Source organism: Rhineura floridana, chromosome 2, assembly GCF_030035675.1.
Source record: "Rhineura floridana isolate rRhiFlo1 chromosome 2, rRhiFlo1.hap2, whole genome shotgun sequence".
In the NCBI taxonomy this organism is placed as follows: Eukaryota; Metazoa; Chordata; class Lepidosauria; order Squamata; family Rhineuridae; genus Rhineura; species Rhineura floridana.
In genome coordinates, this window is record NC_084481.1 from 142380602 (window position 1) to 142390376 (window position 9775).

A 9775-nucleotide genomic window follows, 5' to 3' on the forward strand; every position below is an offset into this window, starting at 1 on the left:
CAGGTTAAAACCTTTTTATTGTCCCAGGCCTTTTAATTGCTTAATGTTAAGCTTAAGCTGTCTGTTTTAGGGATTTTATCTGATTTCTTTTTTACTGCTTTGTATTTTATTCCTTGCTGTGAACCGCCCAGAGAGCCATTGGCTAGGGGCGGTATAGAAATGGAATGAAATAAAATAAATAAATAAAAATAAATAGTACAACTGCTAACTTGTCCCCACTCATCCTCTGTATAGATAATGGAATAAATACCCTGCATGTTTTATTATGAGAATAAGTGAGAGCAATTTTGGCTGCAGTCCTCAGCATTGGGAGTAACCTAGTCAATTAAGAAAAAACTTAAGGCATTTCTATGCTGCAGTTTACAAAGACCCTCTTTAAGCTGCCTCTTTATTTTTAGCTTGCACAGATGGCAAACTTTCAGAGGATGGTGAAGAACGTTCTTGCATCTAGCCTATTTTATATAAAGCCTGGTGGCTGAGGAGGATTGGTGGAAGCAGGCAATGTGTTTAACTTTCAATAGGATATGTCTAATGTGGTTTGGAATTAGGAATAAATGAACAATAGTTTGGAACCAGTTTACTGTTTACCTGAGGTCACCTCACGCAGTGGCAGCTTTTGCACATTCAGTCCCTTCGTACTTTTCTTTCCGTGGCAGTTCTCAGGAAAAAGGAATGTCAGGTTCCTGAATCGAAGCCCTTGAGGCTGGTGAGGGGATGACTGGGCTGCAACAAATGCTTCCCAAGCAAACTATGTCTGCTTGGAATGTTTCTCTTTCAGCAGACTGAAGTAATTGACAAGGGGAGAAAAAGGAACCAATTCAATAAATAAACACATTAAGTAAATTGGATTTTAACATGAAAGTTACTAATGAGCAATGTAAACTAGGTTAATGGAAGGGAATAAAAGTCCATTGCTGACACTGCTACGGTTCGAAACAGAAATATTCATTTCCATAAGGTAATGATGCAGATTAAAAAAAAATGTTATCAAACAATTAGCAGACTTTAGTTATGCTTTTAACCAGTTGACTAAATAATTATGTACAGCATTCTTGGATGAATATTTATTAAAATGTAAGTTTTTGAAAATCCAGAAATAGGTAGACCACTTTGACCAGTGGCTTTTCAGTGGATGGTTTGAGATGATTTAAGGGAACATACTTCATATTACAAGTGGAGTGGAGTGTAAACTTGTGCTTCAACTACATGGTCTGGAGAGCTTTAGGATTTGCTCCAGGTCCCTAGAGTTGGAATATTTTGGATATGCCATAGCCAGAGGCTCTGCTGATGAGCTGTCAAGGCCATTGGAGGCATATTGGACAGAAGGCCAGGTTGGGCACCGGCCGAGGGCCCCTGTGGCTGAGAGGGGCCCCTGCTGCTGGGGATGGGTAGATGTGGCTCCCGCATCATGATCCATGCAAGCATCTGGTAATGGATCATGCACCCTGCAACACAATGCTGGCATGGATCGTGGAATGGGAGCCACCCTCCCAGGCAGCATCCCCTCCTCCTGCCAGCATGGGCTTAAAAGAGGCCCAGCCATGTCACTTCCCATGTTGCCACATTAGCCTGCCAGTGTGCTGTGCTGCCATTGCCGAGGGTCTGGTGCCAGCCCTGTTGGAGAGGTGCAAGCTTGGGCCACATTCACACCATACATTTATTCCACTACAGTATTATGCCACTTGAAACAGTCATGGCTTCCCCCAAAGAATCCGGGGTAGTGTAGTTTGTGAAGGGTGCTGAGAGTTGTTAGGAGACCCCCCCGTTCCCCTAACAGAGGTACAATTCTCAGAGTTCTCTGAGAAGAGGGACTGACTGTTCAACCATGCTGGGATTAGTAACTCTATGAAGAGAACAGGAGCCTCCTAACAACTCTCAGCACCCTTCCCAAATACACTTCCCAGGATTCTTTGGGGAAAAACATGATTGTTAAAAGTGGAATAATAGTGGAACAAATGTCTGCTGTGAATGTGGCCTTAGTCTACAATCTAAGCCCCCAGCCTTAGCTCCTCCGCAGGTATGCCATTGCATTGACAAAAGAGGATGTGTAAGTTAAATCAGTTCCATTATGCGCACTGTATTCAGTTGTAGCGCACTAGCACCAGTACCTAAACCTAATAAGGCACATATGGGCTCTATCACTTTTAGTCCTGGGTTGTGCATAGTCAGAGCACAGAAGTAGAACTTTGGTGATTGGAACCCCACTGGAAAGGCCCTGTGTGCAAACATCCTGCTCTCAGCTACCTACTCTTCTGTATCTTCTGACACCTGTGCGCTCAGGACTCTGTCTCAGGACTCCATAGTCTAATAGGAACTTCTGTTCATCCCCCAACTGGGGCTGCAAGGCCAGCACATCTCATACAGGTAAGTAAAGGAAGTGTCACGCCTCCAAAGAAGGTATGACTGCTGCATGTCTCCCATCTCTCTTCTCTCTCTCCTCTGTAATATTGTCCATTGTGTATTGGTTAAACCAATTAGTTAATGACGTCTTCCTTCCTCAATAGCCAGTGGCACAGTTGCCCACGTCAGAGTCTCAAGGTATGGCAGGGAGAGCCCAGATGGCCAGAAGCCCCATATGCAGGTGCTTTTTCTGTTGGTGAACTTATTTATTTTATTAAAGTTATAACCCACACTTCCTCCCAAAGGTGCTCAGACACTCTAGTTCAATAATTGTTATTGTTGGACAAATGCTAATAAGCCCTTTTGCCTTGCAGGGCCGGCCTCATAGAGCAGCACAATAAAGCAACTAGTACGTAGGGACAAAGAGAACTATTACAATAGTTATTGTATAGAAATAGAAGAGGACAACAAAAAGGGAAGAACAAGAGCCCTATTCCAAAAGATGAGAGAAATGAAAGGGAAATTTAAACCAAGAGTAGGGATGTTGAATAATCAATAGGGGAACACACTAACTGACCAAGATGAAATGAAAGGAAGATGGAAGCAATACATTGAAGAACTCTATAACAGATGCCAGGATGACAGATTCATTCATGGAGGAACCATATGATGAACCAGAAATTTTAGAATGTGAGTTGAAAGCTGCTGTTAAAATACGTGGAAGAAACAAATCACCAGGAACAGACGGCATACCAATAGAGTTGCTACAAGCTACTGAGACTGAATCTATCCAAATTTTGACAAAAAATGTCAACAAATATGGAAAACTAAACAATGGCCCACAGACTGAAAGCGTTCAATATACATCCCAATTCCAAAGAAAGGGGATCCCAGGGAATGCAGTAATTATCGAACTATTGCCTTAATATCCCATGCATGTAAAGTAATCCTCAAGATTCTACAACAAAGGCTCTTACCATATATGGAGCCAGAAATGCCAGACGTCTAAGCTGGATTTAGAAACCGAAGAGGCACCAGAGATCATATTGCAAACATATGTTGGATAATGGAACGGACCAAGGAATTTCAGAAGAAAATCACCCTGTGCTTTATAGATTACAGCAAAGCCTTTGACTGTGTAGATCATGAAAAACTATGGAATGCTTTAAAAGAAATGGGGGTGCCACAGCATCTGATTGTCCTGATGCACAACGTATACTGTGGACAAGAGGCTACAGCAAGGACAGAATATGGAAAATCCAATTGGTTCCCCATCAGAAAGGGTGTGAGACAGGGTTGTATTTTATCACCCTGTTTGTTTAATCTATATGCAGAACATATCATACAGAAAGCAGGATTGGACCAAGATGAAGGAGCTGTGAAAAGTGGAGGGAGAAATATCAATAATTTATGATATGCAGACAATACCATACTACTGGCAGAAACCAGTAATGATTTGAAATGAATGCTGATGAAAGTTAAAGAGGAAAGCACAAAAGCAAGACTGTAGCTGAACATCAAAAAGACTAAGATAATTCACTAATACGCAAAAAACCTTGCGGCTTTGAAATCAATAAAAATACATTTGACACAGATTTCTAGGATGAATAAGGAGGGGGAAAATTTTCTGGTTTAGATTCTCTGTAGAAACATTAGTAACACAGGAAAGAAGCAAAGTAAGAAGAACACCAACAAACATACAAAATATAATTCTCCATCTTTGGAGAGGGCAGGTGTTGCCACCACTCACCATATGCTCAGAGGCACATGTTACCAAATTCTTCCAAGCTACACAGCAAGTGGATTGGACTGTGAAAGACCAACCAAAATTGTGTTTGCATTTTGACAACTTTGTAGGGCAGTACAATATCTCAGAGAGCAGTTCAGGTCTCCTGCTCCCCTGGTGCATTCACTGTAGATGCCCAATTTTCCTACTTTTTAAAGTTTGCTAGAAACATCTGTGGGCTATAGGTAAATTCTTGAACCGCAAGGCTTTTTGCGTATGAGTGGATTTCGTTGCTTTTTAATCCGGGAGGTAAGAAATGGGATCCTGCGCAAGTTTGCTGAGAATGGATTGATCATTTGCATGCTTATTGAGTTAAGTGGGATTTACATACACACACCAGGCAATCATGCTTAGGATAGGTGAAACTGACCACAGGGAATGGGGAAGGGAGGAGGGGGAGGAGGGAGGGGTGGAAAGGCAGAGGGGAGGACTGGGATGGGAGCAGGCAGGAGGGGGAGGGGAGATGTGGTCATTTGCATGTTTATTGAGTTCAGTGGGATTTACTCCTGTACAATCATGCTTAGGATAGGTAAAACTGACTGGGGGGGAGGGATGGAGGGCTGGAGTGGGCAGGGGAGGCGGAAGAAGGAAGAGGGGAGGGGAGGAGAAAGGGAGAGGAAAGGGGAAGGAGGGAAAAGGTAGGTCTGATCATTTGTATGATTATTGAGTTGAATCGGATATACTCCTATGCAATCATGATTAGGATAGGTAAAACTGACCAGGCTGGGCCTGGCAAACAAGATGTCTTCCGTATCTTTCAAAGTTGGGCAGGAGGAAGGGAGAATTCTACCTTGTGGTTTTTCCCATTACATTGTTGCAAGAACAGCTGCACGTGGCTGATTTTCTCTTCTACTAAAGATACAGGATCAGTCTCAGGCCCTGAACCTGGCAACCCTACCTCCCACCCAAATTTAAAACAAAGCTGTCCCTGGCCACATCCACACCAGGCCTCTATTACACTTTGGACAATCATTATCTATTTATCTATTTATTTAGTGTATTTATATACCGCCCCATAGCTGAAGCTCTCTGGGCGGTTTACAATAACTAAAAACAATAAAAAGAAATATACAAATTTAAAAACACATCTTTTAAAAACAATTTAAAAGAATTTATCATGGCTTCTCTCAAAGCCATGGCTCAAAGCCAATCATGGCTTCTCTCAAAGGATCCTGGGAAGTGTAGTTATTGAAGGGTGCTGAGAGTTGCTAGGAGATGCCCTGTTCCTCTCACAGACCTTCAATCAGAGTGGCTGACTGTTAACCATTCTCTCAGGGGAATAGGAGTCTCCTCTCAGCACCCTTCACAAACTACACTTCCCAGGATTCTTTGAGGGAAGCCATGACTGTCTCAAGTGAAATCAAGTCTGGTGTGGGTGTGGCCCTCTGATTAGCCTAGCCCAGCAGCTGTGAGGCTTTTAGAGTATTGAAGGAACTTGCTGATGTACTCTCGGAACCTCTTGCCATCATCTTTGAGAAATCCTGGAGAACGGGAGAGGTGCCGGAGGATTGGAGACGGGCAAACGTCGTCCTGCTCTTTAAAAAGGGTAAAAAAGAAGATCCGGGGAATTACAGGCCGGTCAGTCTGACTTCAATACCGGGAAAGATATTAGAACAGTTAATAAAAGAGTCCATTGGCAACTATCTAGATGACAATGCTGTGATTAGTAGGAGCCAGCATGGGTTTGTCAAGAAAAAATCCTGTCAAACTAATCTCATCTCTTTTTTTGATCGGGTCACTAGCTTAGTAGATGGTGGAAATGCTGTAGATGTTGTCTATCTAGATTTCAGCAAAGCGTTTGACAAAGTCCCCCATGACCGTTTGATTAGCAAACTGGTCAAATGCGGACTAGATAGAAATACTGTCAGGTGGATTCACAACTGGTTGGAAAACCGTACTCAAAGAGTGGTCGTCGGTGGCTCTGCTTCGGACTGGAAGGAGGTTTCGAGTGGAGTGCCACAGGGTTCTGTCCTGGGGCCAATACTCTTCAACATTTTTATCAATGACTTAGATGATGGGGTGGAGGGAAGCCTTATGAAGTTTGTGGATGATACAAAACTGGGAGGGATAGCTAACACAATGGAAGACAGGAATAAAATCCAAAGGGACCTGGATAGACTAGAAAATTGAGCTGAAATTAATAAAATGAAATTCAATAAAGACAAATGCAAGATTCTGCATTTAGGCCACAAAAACAAAATGCACGGGTACAGGATGGGAAATACCCGGCTTAGCAGTAGTGCGTGTGAGAAGGACCTTGGAATTGTAGTGGATCGCAAGTTGAACTTGACCCAGCAGTGTGATGCTACGGCAAAAAAGGCAAACGCGGTTTTGGGCTGCATAAACAGAGCTATAGTTTCCAGGTCGAGGGCAGTAATAGTCCCACTATATTCTGCATTAGTCAGGCCTCATCTGGAATACTGCGTTCAGTTCTGGGCGCCTCATTTTAAGAAAGATATAGACAAGTTAGAGTGGGTTCGGAAGAGGGCGACGAGGATGATAGCCGGTATGGAGAACAAGTCTTATGAGGAAAGGTTGAAGGAACTTGGCATGTTCAGTCTGTTGAAGAGAAGGCTGAGGGGCGACATGATTACACTCTTTAAGTACCTGAAGGGCTGTCACATAGAGGAGGGTACAGATTTGTTCTCTGCTGCCCCAGAGGGTAGGACTAGGTCTAATGGTTTTAAGTTGCAGGAGCGTAGATTCAGATTGGACATTAGAAGGAACTTCTTGACAGTAAGGGCAGTTCGGCAATGGAACCGACTGCCTAGGGAGGTGGTGGGATCCCCTTCGCTGGATGTCTTCAAGCAGAGGCTGGACAGCTATCTGCAGGAGATGCTCTAGCTGTGGATTTCCTGCTGTGAGCAGGGGGTTGGATTCGATGGCCTACAAGGCCCCTTCCAACTCTAGGATTCTATGATTCTAACACTGACAGGTGGTCCTTACAGAGCATGCCCCGCGTTATAATAGGCTTCCAGCCAAAATTTCTTAAATTAATTAAAAATCAACCAGCCATTTTTTTAACGTTTAAACAGCAGTAGATGAAGGTCAGAGTATGGGGGCAAGGTCAGTATTAGGATTACAGGTACTCTGTGAACATGGCTGATTTTTAATAAATGTCAACAGATTATGAGAACTCTGGCAGAAAAAAGTCCAAAAGGGCTCTGAGGTTTTTCTCACTCCTTTTAGTCTTTGAACTCTTGATTCTCTCTGACTGTTTTGTGTATCACCATGAAAATTGACAGGGTTGTTAAGCAAGCGTTTCTGAGTTCAGAACTATAAGTTTTGTAAGGTTTTGTTTTGAAATGAGCTTATGGGAAGCATCAGAATGGCATGTGGGGGTATTTTCCATTTAACATTGCGGAATGTGAAAAATCCATGCTGGCTGTATAATGAGAACAAAAGATTTATGTAACTTTAAAGTTGACAATGAGGACATTGAACTTGTCAAGTATTAATACCTTGGCACAGTTATTAACCAAAATGGAGACAATAGTCAAGAAATCAGAAGAAGGCTAGGACTGGGGAAGGCAGCTATGAGAGAACTAGAAAAGGTCCTCAAATGCAAAGATGTATCACTGAACACTAAAGTCAGGATCATTCAGACCATGGTATTCCCTATCTCTATGTATGGATGTGAAAGTTGGACAGTGAAAAAAGCAGATAAGAGAAAAATCAACTCATCTGAAATGTGGTGTTGGAGGAGAGCTTTGCGCATACATGGACTGCAAAAAAGACAATTAATTGGGTGTTCGAACAAATTAAACCAGAACTATCATAAGAAGCTAAAATTATGAAACTGAGGTTATCATACTTTGGACACATAATGAGAAGACATGATTCACTAGAAAAGACAATACTGCTGGGAAAAACAGAAGGAAGTAGAAAAAGAGGAAGGCCAAACAAGAGATGGATTGATTCCATAAAGGAAACCACAGACCTGAACTTACAAAATCTGAACAGGGTGGTTTAGAACAGATGCTATTTGAGGTTGCTGATTCATAGGGTCACCATAACTCGTGATCGACTTGAAGGCATATAACAAGAAGTCTGTTAGCACAGTTCTTTTGTTATTGAGTACAGGAAATCTTTAATAAGTATTTCAAATCACTACAATCGACATGACATAGTTGAGTTCATCCTCTTTCCTTTTTAAACCTTAGGAAACAGGAAAAGGCTCTGCCCTTTACTGGAAGCCAACCCTCTTTCCTACTTTCCTACTCTTTTCACTGAAGAGAGGCAAGATATTAAAAGCAGACATAGCTCTTTTTTGGGGGGGGGATATCGGAAATGGGCCCTAGCATTTCAACCCTAAAGGAAACATGGCATCTGAAATATAAGCTGTTTATGATATTTAGATATGGAATAAAGGGATATGATTGTGGGACAATAGGAATGTACAGTAAGAGACAGGTAGCAAGGTTAAACATGCACATACTCACCCAAGGCCAGCTACCTTCTCTACATTCTATACCTGAAAAACTTAACAATGGCTAGCATCCCAGTGACTATGGAATTTGTTTAATGAACTTCCCCCCAAGAGTTTGAAATATTATTTTGTTTTGAATTATGGATTGCCATGCTGCAGAGCAAACTGGTTTTGAAACAGCTTATGCCCATGCTCTATTGCAAGCTGGTTTTGAAGCTCTTCAAAGAAAAATATCAAACATTGCATTGTATTATCACAAGCCCCCCTGCATAAGTACCTTAAGCAGCTCTTAGATCCCTGTCATTATTTCCCGTTTCTATCAGAAAAACTCATTCACCATAATGTTGTTAACCAACTTTCTGGAAAATTACATCTGCACCTAGAACACCAACTTCCTGCCATAAACCTCACTCCAGTGAAGACTGACTTTTTTAAAAATTGAAACATGAGATTTGTATCCCATCTCCTTCACAACACAAAACAGGAAATGTAACACACACACACACAAAACAATCCTATGCATAGCTTGTTTTTTTTTAAAAAAACAAGCAGGTTCCAAACTTTAATGGCTATCTGCATTTTGTCCTAACATGCCACTTCTACTGATTTCAATGGGAGTTTTAATCACCCTTAATCTGGGAGGGCATCCCATGGGCCATATGATGTGGATTTCTCCCATGGTCTGCCCTGTCCCTCCACCATCAGCAGTACTCTGACAATAGAAAGGATGAAAAAGATGAATTACTGGATAAGGGAAGGCTTTTGATCTGATGGGTCCAAAGCCCTTACCCCAACAACCCCCAAAAGGGAAAACCCCAAAAGGGGAGGCTCTAGAGTTGGCATACTTCCTTTCTCTTCTATTTGGGATCAATAAGAATACTGAAAACGACAACAAAGAAACCACAAAGCTGACAAAGGAGCAGGAAAAGAAATATGTGGGTGTACCGTCCGTTCTGTTGACACAAGCCCAGCAGGACTTTGGATTGGGTTGTATATCAGCCTTTAATCTCCCTCTCCCCATTTGGACTGCTCTGTAACTTGCATATACATTTATTTAAAAGATGCATGTGCTGCCTTTTGAGCACTACTTCCCAAGATTCATTCAATACAATACAAAATAAAATAAATACAAAAAAATAAATATATATATGTTCAAATAATAGGTTAGAAAAAGAAAAGCTTTAAAAAAAATCAGATTCCTATCATTTGATAGCTTTATA